This window comes from Elephas maximus, chromosome 7 (assembly GCF_024166365.1).
Source record: "Elephas maximus indicus isolate mEleMax1 chromosome 7, mEleMax1 primary haplotype, whole genome shotgun sequence".
Lineage (NCBI taxonomy): Eukaryota > Metazoa > Chordata > Mammalia > Proboscidea > Elephantidae > Elephas > Elephas maximus.
Window position 1 is genome coordinate 115,927,072 of NC_064825.1, and position 15,308 is coordinate 115,942,379.

The 15,308-nt window shown below is 37.2% G+C and overlaps 1 pseudogene; it reads right to left on the bottom strand.

Moving 5' to 3' along the window:
* Nucleotides 1-7,324: 7,324 nt before the first annotated feature.
* Nucleotides 7,325-8,258, bottom strand: LOC126080495 (olfactory receptor 5AS1-like; annotated as a pseudogene).
* Nucleotides 8,259-15,308: the final 7,050 nt, after the last annotated feature.

The window sequence follows — 15,308 nt, forward strand, 5'->3', positions numbered from 1 at the left end:
GCCTTGTTTTTCGCCAACTCCTTCACTGCACCTTGGACCTCTTCCCTTTGTGCCATTGGTTCCTGATCACATGCTACCTCCTGAAATTGTAGAATGTTGACCAATTATTTTTTGGTATAGTGACTCTGTATATTCCTCCCATCTTCTTTTGGTGCTTCCTTTGTCTTTTAATATTTTCCTGTAGAATACTTCAATATTGCAACTCAAGAACTGATTTTTTTCTTCAGTTCTTTCAGCTTGAGAAATGCAGAACATGTTCTTCCCTTTTGGTTTTCCATCTCCAGGTGTTTGAACATGTCATTATAACACTTTACTTTCTCTTCTCCTGCTCCTCATTTGAAATATTCTTTTCAACTCTTTTACTTCATCATTCCTTCCATTCCTTTAACTACATTGAAGAGCAAGTTTCAGAGTCTCTTTTGACATCTATTTTGTTCTTTTTTTTTTTTTTCCTGTCTTTTTAACAATCTCTTGCTTTCTTTGTGTATGATTTCCTTGATGTCATTCCACAACTGGTCTGGTCTTCAGTCATTAGTGTTCAATGCTTCAAATCTGTTCTTGAAATGCTCTCTAAATTCAGGTGGGATATACCCAAGGCCGTACTTTGGATGTCAGGGACTTGATCTAATTTTCCTCAGTTTCAACTTGAACTTGCAAATGAACAATTGATGGTCTTTCCCACCATCACTATATATGATTTATAGCATGAGAAAATAAAATAACCTTCCAATAATCCATTGTATGTTTCACCCCTGTATTCTGTGGAACCTGTTGTTTTACTTTCCAGGTGGACTAACTTGCTTTTTCTCTATTCTTCCTCAGATGGTTGTAACGTTCTCTATTCAGTTGTGTCAGGTACCTATTACAATGTTTTCAAAAATGTCTGAAACTCTTTCAGCAACTGGTATTTCCTGAGTTTTTTTTTTTTTTTTTGATCTTCGTGGGCTAACAGGTAATTTTCTTTTTTACTTTTATTTTAGTAAACAAGAGAAAGAAGAAAAATGTTTTTATGGATAGCTCATCATATTTAACAGAAAATGGTATTATTTATTTTTAAATCTGAATTTACGGTTTTCTTCTCTATGATGAGACAAAGACATGAAAAGAAGAAAACACAGTATAAAATTTTACCATCTAGATGTCTCTATTTACATGAAAATATGAAATAATATGTGCGTAAGTTTAGAAAATCCAAACAATTCAAAAATGTACAAAATGAAAAAAATCTTATCATCTCTTTCCCATCCTTTTGTAAAAAGGTAATCACTCTTAGTCGTTTATTTTGATTTGTTCCATTACAAAATAACCATATGCTTATAGCCATAAATGGAGTCTCTCGGTGGTACAAACAGTTAAGTGCTCAGGTATTAACCAAAAGATTAGAAGTTCATGCCATCCAGAAGAACTTCAGAAGAAAGACCTGGAGATCTGCTTCTAAAATGTCACAGCCTTTGATAAACGCTGTGGAACACATTTGTGCTCTGAAACACGTGGGACCACCTTGTATCAGAATCAACTCAAAGCCAACTGCATTTTTCTTACCTATTAATAGGTAGGAAACCCTGTGTCATAGTGGTTAAGAGCTATGGCTGATAACCAAAAAGTTGGTAGTTCAAATCCACTAGGCACTCCTTGAAAACCCTGTAGGGAAGTTCTACTCTGTTCAATAGGGTCGCTATGAGTTGTAATCCACTCAACGAGAGTAGGTTTTTTTTTTTTTTTGGTTATCAATAGATAGATGTATAGATAGGAATTGAACTAGAAATTTTCTGATATCACCGGGAGGAAAATGATGAAGTATGTTGCCTCATACACAAAGATTAAGTGAAAGTCCACACTGTAAGTCTGTGGAATTCCAGTAGCCAACCACACATCACTAACTCATCAATCGTCTACTACCATGTATACATCCCAGCTAGCAGAGGGGTGGATTTTTTTTTTTCAGGAGAAAATATGTGGTTTATGTCATACTGCCTGATTATCTGCAAGTTATCTCCCAAAATATACAAATCCTGCCTGCACATTTAAAGATTCCAAAGAGCTTTTTGACTTCCTCACTTTTAAATTCAATTTGAGAGTTCCTCTTTCCAGATAAGATTGCAGCATTAGTGAACTGGAAGAGAAGTCAAGAGAAATTTGTCTTTTAATTTAAATTTATATATTGGGGGTAGTGACTCCTCTATTTTTCTTAACAATAAAGGCTAAACTTAAAAATTAAGGCTTTCGATTCCTATTGTTAGTGGACATGTATCCCTGGTGGCACTATGGTTAAGTGCTCAGCTGCTAACTGAAAGGTTATCGGCTCTAATCTATCAGCCTTTTCACAGAAGAAAGAAGTGGCAGTCAGTTTTCATAAAGATCAAAGCCTTGGAAACCTTATAGAGCAGTCGTACTCTGTCCTATAGGGTTGCTATGAGTAGAAATCGACTTAACATCAATGGATTTGTTTTTTTTATTTTTGGTTAGGTTCCCAAAGGTTCTCACCTCTCCTTTCATCCCGAGGAAACTAAAGTTATATTTAGGCCTACCACATATTGTATCCCCTGCGTGTCTGTCAGTTTGTCATATGTTGGGGCTTGCATGCAGCTGTGAGACTGGAAGCTATGCAACCCTTATTCAATAACTCACAACCTTAACCATCACAGTCACCCGTGGTGGAAAGCTTTCAGCTGAGCTTCCAGGCAAAGACAAACTAGGAAGAAGGACCTGGCAGTCTACTTCTGAAAAAATCAGCCAGTGAAAACCTTATGAATAGTAGTGAAACATTGTCTGCTATAGTGCTGGAAGATTAGCTGTGTTTGCCTGTGTTTTATTGACTATGCAAAGGCATTCAACTGTGTAGATCATAAAAAATTATGGATAGCATTACAAAGGATGGGAATTCCAGAACAAAGAATAAGAAGCAGTTGTTCAAACAGAACAAGGGGATACTATGCATGAGGTTGTATCATTTGACCATACTTATTTGTAATGGATTGAATTGTGTCCCCCTCAAAATATGTGTCAGCTTAGTTAGGCCACGTGTGATTGTCCTCCATTTTGTGATTTTAAATAAAAATTATAATCTTTGCCTGTGGTTAAAGAGGGTTAGGGTAGGATGTAACACCTTTGCTCAGGCCACAACCTTGATCCAACAAAAAAGTATTTTCCCTGGGGTGTGGCCTGCACCATCTTTTAGTTCTCAAGAGATAAAAGGAAAGGGAAGGAAGCAGAGAGTGGGGGACATCATACCACCAAGAAATAAGCACCAGAAGCAGAGCACTTCCTTTGGACCTGGGATCCCTGAGCCTGAGGTGCTCACAGACAAATGGAATACTGATGACAAGGACCTTCCTCCAGAGCCTACAAAGAAAGAAAGCCTTCCCTTGGAGCCAGTGTCCTGAATTTGGACTTGTAGCCTGCTTGTCTATGAGAGAATAAACTTCTCTTTGTTAAAGCCATCCACTTGTGGTATTTCTGCTATAGCAGCACTAGATATTAAGACATTATCTATACGCTGAACAAATAATCCAAGCATTTGGACTACATGAAGAAGAAAGGGGCATCAGGTAATGACCTATGTTATACAGATGACACAACCTTGCTTGCTGAAAAGTGAAGAGGACTTGAAGCACTTATTAATGGAAATCAAGGACTACAGGCTTCGTTATGAATTATACCTCAACATAAAGAAAACAAAAATGCTCACAACTGGACCAATAGGCAACATCATGATAGATGGAGAAAATATTGAAGTTTTCAAGGATTTCAGTACTTGGATCCACAATCAACACCCATGGAAGCAACAGTCAAGAAATCAAAAGATGTATGGCATTGGGAAAATCTTTTGCAAAAGACCTTTTTAAAGTGTTAAAAAGTGAAGATGTCACTTTAAAGGCTAAGGTGTGCCTGACCCAAGCCATGGTGTTTTCAATCACCTCATATGCGTGTGAAAGTTGGACAATGAATAAGAAAAGTTGAAGAAGAGCTGATGCCTTTGAATTATGGTGTTGCCTTTGAATATTGAATATACCATGCACTCCCAAAAGAACAGAAAAATGTGTCTTGTAAGAAGTACAGCCAGAATGCTCCTTAGAGGCAAGGACGGTGAGACTTCATCTCGCATACTTGAGACTATTAACAGGAGGGGCCAGTCCCTGGAAAAGGATATCATGCTCGGTAAAGTAGAGGGTCAACAAAAGAGAAAAAGACCCTCAATGAGATGGATTGACACAATGGCTACAACAATGGGCTCAAATGTAACATCAATTGTGATGATGTCGCAGGACCGGGCAGTGTTTCCTTCTGTCGTACATAGGGTCACTACGAATCTGAACTGATTCGATGGCACCTAACAACAACAATAACTTATTATATAGTTGTCTACTCATTTACTAGTAAGTGTTCATCTCCTATGTGCTCCATGAAAGAATGGTGGCAGCAATTAGTTGTTTTACTTCTTGCATATCATAATAAAATTACAGTTGGTATTTTGGAGATAATGTATCAGGTATTGAGTTTCAGTCAGACCTATTTAGTGATTAAAAACAGTATGCTGATCATTTTACTTTGTAAAAGATTTTAATCATGAGAGCCCTCATGTACTTGGGGGAAGCTAGAAAGTACCTCAGGATGCTGGGAGTACTAGTGTGTCATCTTTTATGTTCTCTGAGTTTTTGCATGATTTGCCTTTTTTCTTTTATCTTACTTTTTACTCTCTACTGTTTTTATGTTCTCTGTTTTCTCAAAATATCTGCTTGTATGTGCCTTTGGTTTTCAAGACAAAGGATCTCCTATGCATTCTTCAAGCTTTCCCCTCCTCCCTCCATCTTGTCAGGTTAAAAAATAGTCAGAATTCCAGGGAGTGAATTTGAATAAGTTTGCTCTTATAATTGAGTAAAAAAAATTGAGTAGAGTAGGCTAAATTTAAGTCATTGGTCATTTTATGGAGTATCTGCCCTAGGTCAGCATCTGTCCCTGGTTCAAACCACTGTGATGAGAAGGGAGGAGAAAAAGGGTAATGGAACCCAAAATGTGACAAACCAGAATGTTTAACATTGACTCTTAACAGCCAAACGTTCTAAAATTATTTCATTAGTTAATCAAAAAAACTCCCCACATGTCTGTCAGTTTGCGGTAATGTGGTAGCTTTCTTGTTGCTATGAGGCTGGAAGCTATGCCACAGGTATTCAAATACCCTTAGGGTCACCCTTGGTGGACAGGTTTCAGTTAAGGTTCTTGACTAAGGCAAACTTAAAAGGTCCTGGCAGCCTACTTCTGAAAGAAAGAATAGCCAATGAAACCTTATGAATAGCAGCAGAACATTGTCTGATATTGTGCCAGAAAATTAGCTCTCAGGCTTGAATCCACTCAAAATATGGCTGGGGAAGAGCTGCTACCTTAAAGGAGAGTACACCTTAATAACCTGGCGGAACTCAAACTTCCAGGACCTTCATTTGCTGATGTGGCACAACTCACAATGAGAAGAAACAGCCGCAATCATCCGTTAATAATAGGAACATGAAATATATGAAGTATGAATCTAGGAAAACTAGAAATCATCAAAAATGAAATGGAGCACATAAACATTGATCCTAGTCATTAGTGAGCTGAAATGGACTTATATTGGCCATTTTGACACAGACAATTCTATTTTATGCCAGGTTACTGATCATATCACAGGGAATCAAACCCTATTGTCTTAAAATCCAACAGTAATATAATAATGGTAATATATATATGTATGTATATATATATATATATACATATACACATACTGGAAACCCTGGTGGCATAGTGGTTAAGTGCTACAGCTGCCACCCAAAGGGTCGGCAGTTTGAATCCCCTAGGCGCTCCTTGGAAACTCTATGGGGCAGTTCTACTCTGTCTTCTAGGGTCGCTATGAGTCGGAATCGACTCAACGGCACTGGGTTTGGATGGGTATATATATACTGTGTGCCAGGCACTGTTCTGAGCTTTACAAATATTCTAGGAAAATGTATATGTACTAGCTCATTTAATCCTCAAATCATACATATATTAGTAGCTTTCCATATAGTAATTTATTTCTCAAAATGATATTATCCAGTATGCAATATCTTATTGTCTCCACTTACAGAATAGGACACTGTGACACTCAAAAAAGACATAATATTTCAATTTCATTCCAAATTCATTTGGCTAAATTTTTATGTTAAATTAACAATGGAATACATTCAGTATGACTAACGCAGTTATCTAAAGTTTCATAACTACTGTAAAATATAGTATTATACATTCATATGTATAAAATTTACAGTTTTAACTCTTTCGATATAAAACAAGAAGTAAACAGAGACTGAAGAATCAAAAGTAACTACAGAAAATCTCTGATAAAATAATGATCACAAATGATCCAAGAAAAAAGGTTGCTTACACTTCAATTAGTTTTCATTGCCAATTTCCATAAGAAAATTATCAGAGCAACTATTCATCTGTTCTTGAAGATATTACCTCAAAGGCCATTTCAGCAATATATGTAGAAATAATAAGCAATTCATGGAATTTATAATCTTGATGATCTTCAAAACCTTGTTTGATTTTCACAAATATCTACAATCAATGGAAGATTCCACAATCTCTTGCAGGAATAAATCTCACCCAAAGAGTGCAAAACATCATTATGATCTAATATTGAAGAGTCTATTGCTATATGCCTTCTGTTTGATTTCCTGAGAACCAATGAACCCCACCTTCCAGACACAACTACCATCTATCATTGGCAACACCATTTCTCCCTGATGATAAATGCTATGTAACTGTACACTCCCTCTCCCAAAAACAAACTGAGAGATTTATCCATCTACTTACCCATCCTATCAGCCATCTATCTTTCACCCACTGAGCCATAAACACACATGTAATGAAGGTATGCAATGCACTAGGCTCTATACAGATGTTAGAAAAATAAACCCATAATACATGTTCCCTGCAACCAACGACCTTCTAATGTGGGTAGGTTAACAGCTATGTCAACATATGCCTTCAATACAGCATGATAAAGAATTTAGTGAATCAATATACAAAGTATTTTGGGAACTGTCATTGGAGAGCTGTTAAGCTTTCTTTTTAGAATTCAGAAATGTTTCACATAGTAGAAGCATTAGAGACAGAAAATTTCTGGAAGAAGGGCAGAGTATTTGAAGACATTGAGGTTGAAAAGGTCTCCTTATTTTTAGCAAATGGTGATACATTTAAAATGGTTGAATCATAAGCTGTGCATGGGGTAATTGAAGATGGTAAGATTGGGAGGGGAGATTGGTCCTCAAATATTCGTAAATGAAATAAGAATACTTTTATTTCTTATTTATTTGAAAGCCCAGTATCTCCCTAATAGTTTTTTGAGAGCATTTTTCACATCTTTGTTTCTGAAGCTATAGATTATTGGGTTAAACATAGGCAATACAACTGAATAAAAAACTGCAACGACCTTATCAGTGTCTATAGAATAGCTGGTGGTAGGACGTAAGTACATAAACAAGAGTGTCTCATAGAGTAAGGTGACTGCTATGAGATGGGAAGCACAGGTAGAAAATGTCTTGCTTCTGCCCCCTGACGACTTGATGTTCAAAACAGTAATCAGGATACAGAAGTAAGAGAAAAATATGACCACAAAAGTGCTGGTCTGGATGAAGCCACACAAGGCAAAGAGCAGAAGCTCATTGATATGGGTATCTGTACCTGATAAAGCCAGGAGAGGGCGGATATCACAAAAAAAATGGTTGATAACATTAGAGCCATAAAATGGCAGCCTGAATGTGAGGCACACATGCACCAGTGAAGTCATGCTTCCACTGAAGTAGGCCAACACAACGAAACAGATGCAGACTCTCTTAGACATAAGTGTAGAATAGAGCAGCAGGTTATAGATGGCTGTGTAGCGGTCATATGCCATTGCTGCCAGGATGAGGCACTCAGCATCAGCAAAACAAGCAAAGAAAAACATTTGTAGTGCACAGCCATAGGTAGAGGTGCTCTTCCTAGATGCTAAGAAATTTCCCAGCATTTTAGGAGCAACTGCTGTAGAATAACTGATGTCTAAGAAAGACAAGTTGCTCAGAGAATAATACATGGGGGTTTGAAGGCTTGAGTTGACATTAACTAAGATTATTAAGCCCATATTTTCTACCACAGTTAATGCATATACAATGAAAAATACCAGGAATAGCTTTAAGAGGTAGATAATCTGTGAATCCAACAAAAATGAACTCAGTTGGCCTGGTATAATTATTCTGCAACATCTTCTTGATTTTTGTGTTTTTCTCATTCGAGATAGATGGTATCAACAGATGTGAGTTGACTTGAGTGATGAATGAAGCACAGATGTCTTGTTTCTTCCTTCTAAGGAAACAAACAGAAGATTAATAAAATAATGGTGTGGAATTTTCTCTCACAAATTGTTTTTGTTTTCTATTAAAGGATATAATTAGAAGTCATTCTTAATAGCAGAAGATATTACTCAGAAGGTGATATTTTTTGGTGCAATAACTCATTTAAGGCTATGTACATTATAATAGATTTATGAAAGTTGGCAAATTCTAGAGGCAAAGATCAATGTTTTCCACCCTAAAATCACTTTTTTTCTTTGTAAATAAAAGTAGAGTTGAGAAAAATTCTGGGGAAAAGAAAGTGCTTACAGATAGAGTAGATAGTTCCACAGAAGAAAACTTGTGATCCGGGGAGGTAGCCTAACACAATAGTGAAGAGCACAACCGCTAGGCAAGAGGCGATGGAGTTCAAACCTTACCTCTGAACTTTAATGATTGTGTACTCTAGGTTTTGTGTCTAAACCCCTGTGTGACAATTAGATAATTAATTCAGTAAATATTTGTGAATCATTTATGTAACTGTCACATAAGCTCTCTGTGAGTATTTATTAAATATACTATATTAAACATAAATAAATTGACCTTTCATTTCTATTTTTCTTGTTTTAATGGCTTCAGATATCCCGATGATCGTCTTGAAGCTGATCTAGTCCTTGGCATAGTGGATAAGTCCTTGACCATGACCTGGGCTCTCTTACAAAGGTAAGCCTTCTCCTGTGTGTATGTGTGTGTGTGTATGTGTTCTATACAGATGCAATGTCCAGGCAGCAACACATCTTTTACTCATGCCCTGTAAGGGTTGTTTTCCTCTCCCAAGGTTCATGTCTTTCTTTTTCCTGGGATTTGGCAATGTTTGGTGTAAAGTCACATAAAAAGTGATGAATTTTTAAGAACAGCTGTATCTCTGCACTTACTAATAGAGTTCTCAACTAAAGCAAGATGTGAAAAATTAGATGGTCAAAAGGCAAGATAATAATAACGATAATAAGAGGATGGGTGCAAATAAGCTAGAATGGGAATGGAGTATTCAGCAGGAGGTTAGAGAACCGAAATTCTGCAGGTGGTTAAAGTAAGAGCTTGGCTGCCTATGAAAAGTTCAGCTGTTCGAATCCACCAGGTGGTCCTTGGAAGCCCTATGGGGGGGGGGTTTACTCCATTCTATAGATATGATAGTTATTTAATTATAGAATATTAGTGCTGGAAGGAACCTCAGCAATGACCTAATTTATGCCTTTAAGTTATATTCACAAAATCATCCAGTGGGTGACATGGCCACTAATCTTTTTAACACGTGTAAATCTGATATCCATAAACAGGTGACAAATTTCTTGAGATCAAAGTCCAATTTTCCTTCCTTGAGTTCCCATGGCACCTAGAAGACTGAGTAGTTCAATTGATTGAACCTCCCAGAACATCTTCACCTCTCTTGAAGGATTCATCTCACACTACTTTCAACTCAGATTAACTTCCTAAAACAAGTTTGGCCCCACTGGGTCTCATGCAAATCTCACCCGACGAGACTGCTATTTCTAAAAGGTTCCCATGTATTATTTTTTGTCTGAGATTCTGTTTGAAGGATTTATGCAGAGGAGAAAACAAAATTAGAAATTACCACAATAAATTCACTTATCTCCCTTTCAGATGATAGTGTGTTGTGGTGATCAAAAACACAGGAGTTAGGCAGACTGAGTTTAAATCTAGGCCTGACTCTTAATCCATAAGCCACTGAACTTCTCTATATTTCAATTTCTGTTTAATAAGCATATTAATATATCATAAGGTTAAAATCAGGACTAAAATGAATAACTTATTATAGCACTTTTTACAGGGCACATTGTCTTATAGATACACAGAACGTATCCAATATTTACCATAAAACCAGAAAAACTAAACCTGTTGCCTTTGAGTCAATCCTTACTCATAGCGACCCTATAGGACAGAGTAGAACTGCCCCATAGAATTTCCAAGGAGTGCCTGGTGGATTCAAACTGCCTACCTTTTGGTTAGCAGCTGTAGCACTTAACCACTATGCCACCAGGGTTTCCAGTATTTACTATACATGACTATTATCATTGCTATTACTATTACACTGTTATTGTTATAGTGCCAGGTCCAGTAGATATCAACTAAGAGCAGCCCTAATGGACAAAGTAGAACTGCCCCATAGGGTTTCCAAAGGCTGAAATCTTTAAGGGAGCAGATTGCCAGGTCTTTCCTCCCACAGAGCCTCTGGTGGTTCAAACTGCCAGTTTTTCAGTTAGCAACCCAATGCTTAAGCATTGCACAGCCATTACATATTGAATTATTAAATGATAATAACGGTTATTGCACTAATGTCATTATTATTATTTAGTAATTCAATATTTGACTTTAAAACTGTAAGCCTCTTAATTGATATAAGAACAAACACAAAATAATCAATCGTATTGGGAAAGTGTCTGTATTACGTGCTCATAAAATCTGAGGCTAGGTTTTCTGATGCACAGAATTAATTAGACCACTCCATTCCCCCAGATTCAAAAGTTAGCCCAGTCATCTTCCCTTTTATGGCAATAAGGTGCACAAGAAATTGAACAGTGATATTCTGAAAATGCCATGGACATGTTGGGGCTCAGAGCTATGTCACCATTACTCTTACCCGCTCATACTCAGAAGCACACACAAACACACTGAGACTCAGAAAAACCCACAGAGAGTCAACAGAGATACTTTCTTTTCCTTTGGCTGGTCCATTATCATTGCTACACTCACAACAGATAATTTGCCGATGCTTTAGGACCTCACCTACCTTATCACCACTTAGAATTTTGAAGTGTAGAATTTATTTTGTGTAAGATGTTGGCAGCATTTCTCTCCAGGTTTTAGAGATAGTCTTGTAAGGAATCAGTATTTATCTTCCGGTCTGTGACAAAGGAGACATTATCCCAGGAAACTCCCCAATCCCAGGAGGACTTTGGGTAGACAATTATTCTCTTTCCAGTGGTGTGGCTGCTTTATTTTAAATGAAAAAGATGAAGAAAGGTAACACATTTTGCTATGATGAAACCACTTAGGACATATGTCGGCATTATTGGAAGATCTTTGATTAAATAATAATAATAATAACTATAGTTACACCAATCAATAGAAAAAAAGAAAAAGATTTCTCTTTTAAATTCTGTAATTTCTTTCAGCATCCACTATCAATTCAGGTACTTAAAGAAACTGTAGTATTTAACATTATGAGGAAATGCCAAGGTACAGACTCAATACTTGAGAAGAATGTCAAGCGCCACATTTTCGTTTCTCAGTTGTAAGAGTCCCTGGAAGGAAATATGGCTTAAATGATAAGAGCTTAATACTCAGCCAACATAGGCCTGCCTCTTTTTTCCATTTCACAACAGTGAGCCTTGACCTACTTATTTAGTCATTTTTTAAATTTACAAATTGTGAATAGCTTTCCACTTTATCAGATTCCTGAGGATTAAGGAAGATAACACAAGTAAGGATTTAGCATCCTGTTCAGTAGATTGTTTTCCTTTAATGACTGTTAGCTTTCCATCACAATTACAACAATGTTTACAGCAGTATTTCTTAATAGTTTCAAATACAGTTCTAGATTTTAACTTTCTTTAGGTTACTGGCCCTGGAGTCTTCTCATACCTTAAGACACTTAAGGTACACAGAATGGAGAATGGATAAATGCACGGTGCTAGGCTTAATGCAAACAATTGGCTCTGTTCCTGGTAAGAAATTTAAATATTTTTTTTAGCTATGAAGGGGGGTTCTTTTCTAGTAGGTTAAAGATCAGTATATTTAGAAAGAAAAAAAAAAATTCCCTTAACCAAAACAGCAATGCGTATGAAGAATTAAAAGGTGAAAAATATTGCAGAGTTAAAGGAAGTGCCACAATTATTTCTTTCTTCCTTACTTCCTTTTTCTTCCTTCCTTTCATCCTTCCTTCCTTCCTTTCTTCTTTTTTTCCTTACCCTGTCCTCCCGTCCTCCAATTCTTCACTTTCATCCTTTCTTTCTTCTTCCCCTTTTCACTCACTCCTTTCTTTCATTCCTTCCTTCTTTTTTCCAGTCCTTCCATTCTTCCTTCCATACTTTTTCTTTTTTTCAATCCATTTTCCTTTTTTCTTTCTCCTTTAATAAATCTACAAATCTGGCAAATAATAGTAAACATTTTCCTAGTTTTATTTTTTTTTAATTTAATTGTAAAGGAATTTTTTTCTTTGTGCATGTAGAGTGGAAATTATTGAAATACAATTGTTACCCTTAACTATAGGGTAATAAAGTGTTTCAAAAATAGGGATGCTGCCTGCAGATAGCCAAAAATCATCTAAACAGCTTTCTTCACTTTAAAAACAACAGAAATTTACTGAAAGGATATTGGATAAGTCACAGAACTCACAAAGAAGTTGAGAAAACTGGCAAGACCCAAAGGAAACACAACAGAGTGAATATCTCCCCATAGAAAGAGCCTACTTCATATATGGCAATGCCAACACCACTACTGGCATAGTGGTTAAGTGCTACAGCTGCTAAACAAAGGGTCAGCAGTTTGAATCCCCTAGGTGCTCCTTGGAAATTCTATGGGGCAGTTCTACTCTGTCCTATAGGGTCGCTATGAGTTGGAATCGACTCGACAGCACTGGGTTTGGTTTTTGGAACATTACTACTAGATTTGCTGCCTGAGCATCATCGTCCCTAGTAACTTATAGACGTGATGCTGGACCATGTTTTCCCGAAATAGCCTCCAGTGTACTGCTGGATTGACTCTGATGCAGCGGTTGTGAATAATCTCTCATTTTTTATCACTTTCTAAAGACTCAAAATTCAGGGCTGGGAAACCAAGCCTAATTTGCTAAGGAGCCAGAGAGGGAACATCTGTCTCTTTCAACTGTCCTTGTCGGAAACTGAAAAGACTCTGTGGCATTCTCAGGTTCCAATTCAATGAAAAGGCTATCTACTGCTGTGTTCCTTAGAGGAAACAGTCCCTCCTGAATATAAAAGCCTCTCCAGCAGCTGGCCATTACATAAGTAGGGTAAACATTTTTCTTAGTTGAACTCTCAGTCCATATTGGGCAGTCCATCCACATAGACCTTCCTTGAACCTCCTGTTTGCTATCAATAGTATTCCTTCAGATTCCTGATTGCCTGGGCCAACCAAAACAGATCTCTCCTACCAAGGAATGTAGACAAAAATGTTTATATTTGGAAACTCCACTTCTTGGGTACATTCTCTAATATCGTTCAATATTGTTTAGGATTTCCTAGATCTGGGTTTATAATACAACAGAAATCCACTCCTTGCAGAAACTATCATCTCTTGGAGAGCCAGCTACCAGTCGGGCTCAGGTTTTCATTAACTCCTATTTTAACTTGTCATAAAGAGCTCCCCCCAAAACCTTAGGTTAGATTAAAGGAGGTGCCACACTGTGAAAGGAAAATAGATGAGGGTCTCCTAAAATTACTTGGGCCTTAGGCCCAGCTGCTCACCTACAAATTCCATGAGATAATAAAATTCTTAGGGAAGTCTTGCCTTTGTCGCTAATGGAATATTTGGGACAAATAATAACTGGTTGAGCCTTGGTCAGGTACTCAGTTTCAGCCACCACCCATTAGTAAGTCTATGCTTATTTCTCAATATGAGGAAGGTAAATTTGCTGAAGGAAATATTCATTATATTTAAAATCTCTGAAGGTTTCTGCTACTCCATATAACACCTCAGTATGCTACCATCAACTTAGAGACAACTTTATCAAAAGGACTGAAGTATAGAACTCTTTGTATTACAGTCTGGGGAGCCCTTTCTTGCTGTGGATCCTCCACAAACTTGCTTGCTTTTAAGAGAATTCACTCAGTGGGGCAAAAGTGAACTCACTTATATGGGCTACATAGTCTCCAAAAGTGCAAGGAGATTACCAATTTGTTCCTTTTTTTTTTTGGTGGGAAATGCAAATTTGAGCAAAGTGTGCCTCCATTTGGGGAGGATACCACAACATGATCAAGATGATTGGACTCAGAGAAAATCCGCCATGGAGAAGCAGTGGTAGTGATGCTTGGCACATTCTTGTGTTCTTATTTTCTCATACTTGCATTATTTAGTAAGGCATCTAGATTGCGGGGGGAAAAAAGAGAGAATAATTTTGGAAGTACGTTTGTCTTTTGTGCGGTATGGAAGTAATAAAGCATTATCCATAACAAAAACTAAATTTGGGGTACCATGCTGTATTGAAAGGGGACAACATATGAAACAGCAATGAAAAATTGAAATATTCAGCTTAGTAAATTCATAGAAAATTACTCATTGTTATCCTGAAAATTCATTCATCTTCCGTGCTGACAAAACTGAAGAGTTAAATTACAGTTGAATAAGAATCACCAGTGCTAAGGTTTTGATGTTGGTACTGTGCAATAAAGAGTTAACTTGGTAGGCCTTGACTGCCCAAAGCCCATACATTCCAAAGGTCTTCAGGACTGGCCTTTGACTATCTCCTGGGAAGTAAGCTCTCAGCACTTAAATATTCTCCTGGATAAGGGTGTCTTTGTATACTGGGGTCTTGGGCCAAGTCAGATAGTTTATGTTAACAATGTGATTAACCCTGAATGCCTGTTTTTTTTGTTTTTTTGTTGTATGCCTGTCTTTGGCCAAGCCTATCAGTTTGACCTCTAGGGTGGTAGAGGTTAAAGACTAAAAGCTAAGGTCAGTCACACAGGTGCTCCATACTATATGATTGAGCCTGAATAAACAGAAGCAGTGCTCAGGTGAGCTTCCCTGTTTGGCAATATATTGTGTGTGTTGTTAAAAACATTGCTAGGAGAATTAAGCAGGCTGTGTTTGATTTCACTGAAAGAGGATAACTAGAAGTTCAATCCTGGTTTCTTCTGGACTCTGCCCTATGTGTCTTTTCCTTTGCCAATTTTAATCTGTATTCTTTGGTTTTTCTTTGGTCTTAGTAAACCTTAATGATGAGTA